This window comes from Coenobita brevimanus, chromosome 107 (genome assembly GCF_032717465.1).
Source record: "Coenobita brevimanus isolate Jiangsu-jjx chromosome 107, ASM3271746v2, whole genome shotgun sequence".
Classification (NCBI taxonomy): Eukaryota; Metazoa; Arthropoda; class Malacostraca; order Decapoda; family Coenobitidae; genus Coenobita; species Coenobita brevimanus.
In genome coordinates this window covers 11,426,266-11,437,125 of record NC_137060.1, presented here as the reverse complement: position 1 = coordinate 11,437,125, position 10,860 = coordinate 11,426,266, and the positions used below count along the sequence as shown (strand labels likewise).

At 38.6% G+C, this 10,860-nt stretch overlaps 1 non-coding gene across 1 annotated transcript; it reads left to right on the top strand.

Annotated features, from left to right (window-relative positions):
* The first annotated feature begins 10,250 nt into the window (after nt 1–10,250).
* Nucleotides 10,251–10,369, top strand: LOC145416833 (5S ribosomal RNA). Its single transcript, XR_013900356.1, has one exon. It is a non-coding gene; the product is annotated as a 5S ribosomal RNA (ribosomal RNA).
* The last annotated feature ends 491 nt before the right edge of the window (nt 10,370–10,860 follow it).

Here is a 10,860-nt window from a genome sequence, read left to right as displayed (position 1 = left end):
AATTCCTATGACTGGGTCTAAATTGGGTTATTAAGATAAAAAATTGATGTAACAATCCTTGACGTGGTTTGAATTGACTAGTGAACTAACAGTCTTTATTGATTCAAACAGGGAAATTAAAACTTGTTCTTCTGATTGGATTGGCGGTTTTACTTATCCTAGTTGACAAACATGCTGACTTGGGGTTAAGCCGACAGGAGTTATAATCGTGACTGTGTGTATTTGCATCAGAAAAATCACAGCACCGTTAGGTGTAACTGTTGTTAGCAGAGCTGGGCACCATCTTCTAAAATTAAACTCCGCAGTCGCAATTCTGCAACCTCTGAACTTTACCTTCCGCTACCGCAGTTCCGCAATAAACTTGGAATGTGCAATTCTGCTACCTCCATATCTCAATTGCAATCAAGTTTCACAATGTTCAATACAAATTGCACAAACAGGGGGTAAATCGATTGGTAATGTAGTGAATTATTCTTTTTAATAATCTTTTTATAATCCGTTTATGTCAGTCTGTCCATGCTCACTACTAACTAGGGATGGGCATATCGATGCCAATGTTGCCACACTTTTAGATGGGAACTATCATATCGGCTCTTCAAAATTAACGCTTCTTCGTTGGATTTAGCGTACACTATTAAATTAACTTTTTTATAGTGTTTAATAATCTGATGTATTTTAAAATTATCGCCAGTACCGTGGTGTATTTAATGAAAACTTAGTCATTACAGTTATCTTCCTCAGAATCATAATTTTGTAAGGTACTGAGGTATACTTAGGTGTATATCTACCACTTTTTATTTTGTGTCAGAGTTAGGGCATATCATAAAACCTCACAATACTAATATTCACATATCCATCATCCAATCCTACATTGCCCCATGAGAACAGTAGGAGCCAGGGCTAGGCAACTGCTCCCGACATTTAAGGTAGGACTGAAAATTATTATAATAATTCAAAAAATAATATTACAAGGAAAATACATAGCCTTTGTGCCACTTGGGAAAATCAATCTGACCAGCAGCAGAATGCAGTCCATAGAACATAAAAATGTGCTTAATCATGCAGATAATAACTCAGTAAAACCATAAAAGAAGTATTTTCAGTGATCACCATTACATTAGCCCTTAACCCCAACACGCCGGATGGTTTTCCGATGTTGCACGCTCCTCCCTATGGGGGATTTCGTGATTTTGGTAAAAATACCCTTACTTCAAACCCTAATATCTGCCAAACTGCAACAGCTAGAGAAAAAAGTAAAGAAGAATAAGACTCACCAACACATTCTCTTTCAAATGAAAGTATCCCCACGTCTCCAGGTGGTCCCGTCGATGAGTAAGAATAAGATAAAGTTCAAAGGGAGGCGGGAAAATGCTTGTGGCCATTCAAGTCAACTGGCTTGGCTCCACAAACAAAAATGTGACGGCTATACATGTCAACTGGCACGTAGGGGTTAAGATCGTCATCTATCAAGTTGAGGAAAAACTGCATGATTAGCAATGCATGCCACGAAATTTATTGCCATGCTGGCTTATGGTATATCGTATCGTATCATATCAAATAATTTCTCCTGGTTTCGCCCATCCCTACTGCTAACTGGTGCAGTGATGCCTCATCCACCACCGCTGCTGGCCGCAAATCCTGTTCAAGTTTGATATTCATGAGTCATGCTGTAGCCTGTGCTAACTGACACCAACTGCCACGTGGGAGACTGCAGACAGGATTGCGATTGGGTAAGCACTCCCTTAGTGCAATACACAAGTTTTGGACAAGTTTGCAACAATTGCAATTGTGCAACTGAAATCATGCGATCTGGTATGGCGGAAATTGCGGATTGTGGAAGTGATTGTGGAGGTGCCCAGCTCTGGTTGTTACATGCTTTCACACACACACACACACACACACACACACACACACACACACACACACACATATATATATATATATATATATATATATACCTGAACCAATTTGGCTGACCTAAATAGATCTGATAGGCCACATGGTAAATGAAGTGGCTTGAAAGTCGTGAATTATTGTATTATGAAGCCATTGTATGGAGAAAACTGTCTAAACAAATGCCTTCATGACCATGACCTGATTCAGTAAATTTGTATTCGAATCACTAATGGACCCGCAGTATCTAGAAAGGATGAAAAATATTTTGCCTGAGTAAAACAGACATGGATTAATCTAGTTATTTCTGAAAATAGTTAAAATAGGGTAGCATGACTTGACTGGATATATGTTTATCTTAAAGGATGTGAGTGAATCTGAGGTTCCCTATACAGACGCAGAGTTGCTTTGATATTATAAATTCCTAACTCACTGAATGAACTTGAACTTGATTTGACTGGGCCCGAGGAAAGGCATAGCTAGGATTTTTCAAAACTGGAGTTGTCAAGGGATGACCAAGCCTGATACTGGGGTAGTCCAAAGGGGCCTCTTTAGGGGGGTCCAGAGATATTCCTCCTGAAATTTGGGTGGCCACAGGACTAGCCAAGCATATTTTCAGGGGTGGCCAATGCTACCCTGGTCAACCCTTTTGCTGCACAGCTGAGCCTACTTGGTGTGAAATTGTCTGACTGAAAATTAGTGGATTTGAATGGAAGTAATTGCAATTTAATTAACCTGAAAAGACGCAAAATATCCTTCTTGAACGTGGATAAACATGCACAAGTTAAATGGACGCGAGTGAATATAAGTGAACCTAACCTACCCTTGAAAAAACTAAATGAAACTTTGTTTTGAATGCAAGAAAAAAGGAATAAATGGCTAATGGTCTAGAATTTTGTCCCTCCCCTCCAGGAAAAAGGGCCAAATTCAAGATCCCTAAATTGATTGGAACATGGATGTGAAGTTCCTGATTGGATTTAAATTAGGATGAATGTATTCGAACTGACCTATTTTGACTTCAGTGTGCCTGACTACCTGAAGAAATCTGGATGAATGTTAAATAACCTGATCTGACCAAGAAAGCTTAATTGGGAATGAAGTGGCTGAATGGAACTCAGTCAGCCCAACTGAACCTGAATGGATTTAAAGTGGCCCGAAGACCTAACATGATTTAATGCAGTTGATCTAACTAAGCTTGTGCTAACTTGGATGAATTTCAACCCTTCATTATATGATGTTTTTATCTTTATTATCTCCAGATGACTTAATTCAGTTTTGGACAGTACGTATAGATATGCATGAGTTGGATACAGCTCTCACCAACCCTTGCATTACGAGAGGCCTCCCCAGATGCTGAAGAAAGTAGTTCTGTGGTAGGTAAACAAATATAAAAATTTCGTCTTCAGGGAGAAGAGATTAACTCATGAGAGGCCTCTACAAAACACGACAGGCAAATTGTCCACTCGACTGAAATACTGACAATTTAATTAAGACTAAAATAGGAGTCCGATTCGCTTGTTGCTTTAATAAAGGTTACATATTAGGGAGCAGGTAGACTGTCGAAGTTCTAGCCAGTTGTCAGAGCAGGCATGTCTCCTTTTCTCTGATGCAGTGTTTCTGTAGCTTATTCTTGCTATCCCTTCGAGCAGCGGAAACGTTCATAAAAGCAGAATGTATTGCCTCTTATTAGTACAGTCCTCCCAAAGCTGAATAAAATTATCTAGAAATGGCATGAATGATTTAAGAAATACGTCACCAGAGTGAAGGGGTTAAACTGATTCAGAATATGAGAATTTTTCTTTTACATTACCGTTTTGCAATTTGGATGAGACGGAATGTAGGTAAATTACTAACTGCTTGTGTGATTCTGAAATATGGAACTAAAGTGAATATCTTGGTTGACATTTCTGAGCTGTTCTTTTAAACGGAGAAATCCTGGGAATAAAATCAGAGAAGATCGGGAGAGAGGAAACTCCATGAAAAGAAGAAAGTGAAAGGAGAGGAGAGTCAAAAGGAAAGAGTGATGAATTATGAATGGTCATGAAAGAGAAAATAAGAATTGGAGTCTGAGAAGAGGTGAAAATAAGATTCAATGTGATTAGCTGGAAAGGTGGTGGAAGTGCTGTGAAGGATAAGAGGGAATAAAATGTCTTTTTATTTTTATTCTTTTATTTATTTATTTATTTATTTATTTTATACTCACGATCACCAATCAAAGGCGCAATACATCGGTGTTATACAAGCACCTACTGTGAACACAGGAGGTTTTTGCTTTCGTTGATCATCGACGCAGTATGCTCTCTCTCTCTCTCTCTCTCTCTCTCTCTCTCCATGGCCGCGCTACTACGGGTGGGAGGGGTGGGTGGGGAGAACTTTCATCTTTGCTATACTTTTCTCTCATTTTTAGTATAGCAACGTACACCAGAGAACTTCATTTATGATAACTATTCGGTATGGATAATAAGATCTTTTGAGGTACCACATGTCCTCGGAACTTCTTTTATCTTTCTGTCTGTCTGTCTGTCTATCTGTCTGTCTCCCTCTCTCATTACAACACGTGCATGCTATACTGTACGGAATGTCGCTGGGCTCATGAAAGAATACCGAGACTAACCATATCACAAAATAATGTGTTATTTTCCACTTTATTAGCCAGAATAATAATGTACTATACGAGGATTTTCAGAGAGAGAGAGAGAGAGAGAGAGAGAGAGAGAAATACTAAGAAATTTGGAAGGTGTATAAAAACAGAGGAATGGATGACAGCAAAAGTTGTGTGTGTGTGTGTGTGTGTGTGTGTGTGTGTGTGTGTGTGTGTGTGTGGATTGGATGGGACAAAAAGTACGGAGAAAAAATCACACAAAATAGGAAAAGGAATCAGGAGAATCTTCAGCAAGATGAAACATACATCTACGCATTCTTCATTCAATCTCACGAAATTCTAGGTTCTGTCTGACAGCAGAATCCTCGTCACATTTTTATATCCTTCAAAAAGGGGGTTAGGATAAAACTGTTCGTCAAACAAAAAACAAAATAAGAAGGGGTTGGTGGGATTCAAGTTTTTCGCTTGAATCTCTATGTATTTCAACAACACATTTATATCCATCGTCTTTTCTTTCACTGTATCACAACCAAGCTTTTGCAGTTATATATTAATCACATGAAGCCATCTTCTTTTGGTATGGAATTTTAAAAATCTGTTTTTCCTTCCTCTATTTACCTAAGGCATCTGGCAATAGATAGATAGAGAGACCATTCATCACCAGTGTGGGAAGTATTTTCCCCCAGAGCAGTTGCGTTCTCTACTTTTTAAAATAGTCGTCCCTGGTTAGAGTGCTGAGGAAAACCTGAGATCATTAACAACTATTCAAGCGGTTTTTACAACCCAGAAATTACGTTCTCTTTAATAATTCTTATTACTGATAAATGTTACTGCGTCTAACCCATATGGACAGCTATATTGTAAATACATGTAATTATTTGGAAAGTTCCATTGACCTAAACTGCATCTGCACATTAGATGACGTGACTAGAGGACGAGAAACCTCGCATAAAAGCAGATTTAGGTTTAACATATTTACATAGGTGAAGGGAATATTTGGTTTGGCTTTAGTTTCATTAAACTAAGATTAATTAGTTAGATTCGCCCTGTATATATCATGATGTAAGCTAACTGTATTTAGCATTGTAATCAATAGTTGGCACCTCTACCATTCTATGAGGGAGATAGAGGCTTGCCTAGTTAAGTCACTCTGCTCCTAGACAAGGTCCAAGCACGTTTATATATACGCACCTCAAGGATGCTTCACAGCCCAAGCAACAGACAGAAAAGCAGGCTCGTCGTCATCTGTTGTTCGACATTCCCTGGCTAAGTTACCTTAACGAATTGGCCAATTCAAGGGGGGATTAGCTACGAGATAGAAGAGGAATAGTTAGGTGAGTCAAGGTGTAACTTACGGTTCACCTAACCCTATGAGACTTGTTTGAATTTACGTAAGGACAATTTTAGGGACGAGTAAGGACCTACGAGTTGTTTACTAGAAAATACTAATAGTTTCTTACAACTTGGTGCCCGACCGAGGATACCGATTTATACAAACTCAAATAATTCTCACAACCAGCTTCACTCACGTTTCATAACTCTTAAGAACTTTTTTTATAACACCATCTAAAAAGATGCAGAACAACCAGTGCAACATCTCCAATCCATGTCTTACTTTAACGTAGACGATGAGCCACTCACTCAAACACTGACCTGCATTTACACATAACGTACTTCATTGCCATAGGATTAACACTCACATTGTTGATCAGCCTTCCATCCACACTATACACATATTACATCTTTCCTAAGCCTTCCTCTTTTACCTTGTCGTATACCTTTTCCAGATCCATAAATGTCATAAATATCTTACAGCTTCACAAACTTTTTGCACTATCTTCGTTTTTGGAAATGTTGCATCTAGACATCCATTACCATTCCGGAAACTGCCCTGTTTGTCATCCTCCACCCATGGTGATACTTGCCTTATAAACTTTATTTCATTCCTCCAAATGCCTTTCCTACAATACACAGCATAAACATTTCTCGATTAATTTTTCATCGACCTTCTCCACATACTATTTTCTATGAAAATACATTTGCCATTCCCCTATTTTCCAACCAGCCCCTCACTTTCTGATTTTCTGGTTTATTTCACGCAAATTATTTATTGCACTCTTTCCAGTGTACATATCGATTTTGAATTTACATATCAACATCAACTACATTGTCAGTGTTCAGCCCCTTTCATTCAATTCTTTACTTCCTTCACTGTCGCTTTTTCGGGTAACACAATAATTCTTTGTATCGTCATGAGCAAAAGTTCTCCGACAGTCCCATTAATTCTTTGTACCCTCATGAGCAAAAGTTCTCCTACAATCCTCTGCCAGCATTGCGTCCTTCCTTCCACGTTTTTCGCACATCCTCAGACGACAGAGTGTATCCTTTCTTTATATAGTCTTTTGTTGTGTGATTCATAATGCTATCACATGAAAACAGTTCATTTAATACCTTCCCTTACCACAGCCTTACAGAGATGCATTGAAGAACTTCTGCCCTTGTCAGCTCATCCCAATATCTAATCTTGTTAACCACTGTTCTGGTGTAATAATTCCAATTCATATTTATCTTTAATATTCTTATTTAGCGACCTTTCTTTCTGCTATTGTTTCCTTCCATTTTCATACCTTACAGTTTCACACTCTGCTGGGCAGTCTTTGCTAAATATTCGTACATCATTTTTCTTTTAATAGTTTGCTATTTGGTGAATGGTTAACATACAGGTTTCTTCCAAATTCTCCATTTACTTGGCTGGAAAATAAATGGAGATGAAGGTAGGATTATATTCGTATACATCTAAATACGTTTATGTGCCTGTCATCTATTTTGCTTATCCACTACGAGCATAGGACCCGAAATATATGATACATATTCTGCTCATTTAAGGAAAGTGACAAGTTCCTCGTCCTTGATTTGCATTAGGTGAGCAATTAATTCCAACCTCCCATAATACCTATGTAGGCTAATCATGTACAGTATGGACCACATCCTCTCAGAGCGCATTAACTAATTAGACCAACAGGCTTCTGTTTGGTTGTATGGTTAACCACCAAACATAATGAATGGTTTTCTGGGCTGCAAGAAATCATTTGGCATGCATTCAATGTAGGGTCACTTGAAGGGAGCATTATATCAAGATAGTGGGCGTGAGCGTCCCCACCTACTACCAAATATATAATACACTATACTTTCGTTATAATCAATCTGTACCTCATCAAATTTGTTGAGTACGTTCCAGTCACTGCTTCCTTTTTGCCTTCATTACTTTTTCAGCCGCTGTATATTGGATTAAACTGTTCTTCTCCTGATGTTTAACTCTTAAAATCACGCATACATCCACGTCTTTTGTAATTAAACTCATTATGTGTGTGCCTCACAAATTTTGAAGTCGATTTGTGTCTAGGTAATTGACTTTAACTCCATTACTTGTTGCGCATGTTCAACTGTCACTGTTTCTCAGCATTTCCACTTTATTTATTTACGCAATACTGCACCAACTTTAAAGGAATACGCGCAAAATATTCCTTTCTCCAACCACATGGGCATCCGGTACATTAAAAGCTGGAAGTAAAAAAAAAAAAAAATGTGTACAAAATCTTGCAAGCCTAAAATCTATGCTTTTCATACTGTATACCAATGTAACTGGCTGTATTTTATAGAAAAACGGGATGGTTTTGTGGAAAAATGCCAAGCTTGTAACAATATATTACTTTCACTGCACTAGTTCCCGGGAAGGTGATAGCTATCTTTGCACTCTATAAAGCTATCTATCCACCTACGAGTATCTGTCTATCAGTTTGTCTACACACAGACACACACACACAGACACACACACACACACACACACACACACACACACACACACACACACACACACACGCACGCATTATAAATAATATATATATCAATCAATCATTTCCTGTGGCACCCCACGGGATGCAGAGCCTCGATGAACTCTTTCCACCAATATTTGTCTCTTGCCATCTCCTCCAGGTCCCACCAACACTCCTCTCCTGCTTCTCGTTTCATTGTCCTCAACCAGGTTTCCCTCGGCCTACCTGTACCTCATCTTTCTCTAGCAGTCCACTCTGGCACGTCCTGTATTAAACTGCCTTTTTTTCTATAATGTGCTCCAGCCACTTCCAGCGAGACAGTCTCACATATTCATCAATTGGTTCCACTCTCGTAATATCCCTTACTCTTTCATTTGTAACTCTGTCTTGCCAGTTTACCCCAAGAATCCTTCTCAGTATTTTATTCTCAAATCCTAATACTTTCTGATCTGCTGCAATTGTACTGTACCATAACTCATGCCCATAAATTAAAATTAGTCTAACCATGGACTTGTAAATTTTTACTTTGGTATGTACCAAAAGCATATTATTATTCCAAACAGATTTCAACATTCCAACAGCTCGCCAAGCCTGTCTAATCCTCTCCTCAATTTCGTTGTCTAATGATCCATTAGATGATACAAGCGTTCCCAGGTATTTAACATTTTCTACATTCTTCACCACATTATTCCCAGTTACACAATCGGGTTGGTTCTCCACGTTCATATTAATAATTTCAGTCTTTCCACAATTTATTACCAATCCAACTTTACTCCTTCCTCCAACAAACAATCAAGCACCCTCTGCGTCTCGTAAATACTTCCGCAAATCAGTACAATATCATCAGCATAGTCCAAATCCATCAGCTTCTTATTTTCTTTCCGGTTAATTCCTGCACCTGTTCTCCTTACAACCTTTCTCATAACATAATGCATAACCAAAACAAACAGCAATGGCGAAAGAACTCCTCCTTGAATCACTCCTGGCCTAACTTCAAATGGATCACTCAAAGAACCATCCACCATTACCTTACAAAAAGTACCTTCATGCAGGCTTCTAATAATATTTACAAACTTTTCTGGTATACCATAGAATCTCATAATTTTCAACATAGCTCCACGTGAAGCACTATCAAACGCCGTTTCAAAATCCACAAAACACATACTAAGTGGCATTTTCATTGCATTAGCTTGTTGCATTAGATGCCATACAATAAAAAATGATCATTACAACCTCGACCCTTTCTAAATCCCGCTTGTTCTTCTCTTAAAATTTTATCAATTTCTGGCTCTATTCTGTTCAACAAGATTTTAGAAAAGACTTCTGCAACTACAGGTGTCATAGTTATCCCCCTCCAATTGTCACACACACTTAAATCTCCCTTTTTTGGAATTTTTATAATCACTCTATTTTTCCACTCATCTGGAATTACACCATTATCCCAAGCCACATTAAAAGTTTCAAAAGCGCATTCATCATCTCATCATTTTCCACCTTAAGCATTTCAGGAAATATTCCATCCTCTCCTGGGGCTTTAAAATTCTTTAACTCCTTTATAGATTTTGCTACCTCTTCCAAGGTTATATCCCCTGTTTCTATCTGCAAATCTCTTTTAGCTGGCAAAAATGTCCTCTTGAGCTGGGATTGGTCTGTTTAGAACATATTCAAAGTGCTCTTTCCACCTTCCTTTTATATCCAAAGCTTTAGTCATCAAATTACCATTTCTATCTCGTACAGGTATTTCCTTCCTTCTCTTTTCAGTCCCAGTTAACTCCTTTATGGCTGATACGCTGCTCTTGTGCTCTGACAGTCATTTTTACTTAATTTCTGTCTCTGTTGCCTTTTCATCATATAGCCTCCTCTTATCACGTCTAACGAGTCTTTTTACTTCAGAATGTAAACTCCAGTACTTTGCTCTAAGTGCCAACGGCCATACCACGTTGAGTACACCGCTTCCCGTCCGATCAGCGAAGTTAAGCAACGTTGGGTCTGGTTAGTACTTGGATGGGTGACCGCCTGGGAACACCGGATGCTGTTGGCATAACGTTCTCCCTACGTGTCAAGTGGGGTTGGTGGAGGATTAGTGCCCCTCCCTGTAAAACAATTAACTCTAAGCCTTGGCCACCCCGTTTGGGATACATGGCGTCTGGCAATGAATGAATGAATGAAACTTCAGCTACCTGGCCATCAACATGTTGTTCTTCACTTCTAAACTTTGCCTCTTCCCTTTTCTGAATTGCATTCCATGTTTCAACTGACATCCACTTTTTCCTTCTCGCTTTTTCCTTTTTCTTAATAGTAACCTTAGCACTCTCATGCAAAACCTCTTTTACTTCTCTCCACATTTGATTAATATCATTGTCTCCAGATTCCATCAAAGTCTGCAGGACTAGAAACTTGTTCCTACATTCCCACCGAAACTTTTCCTTCGTGTTCTCATCATTTCTCAGCTCATCAAAATCATAATTATTACCTCCAGTACAATTACCATTAACGTTTCTCTTAAGTTTTATTTTAATCTTTGACACAACA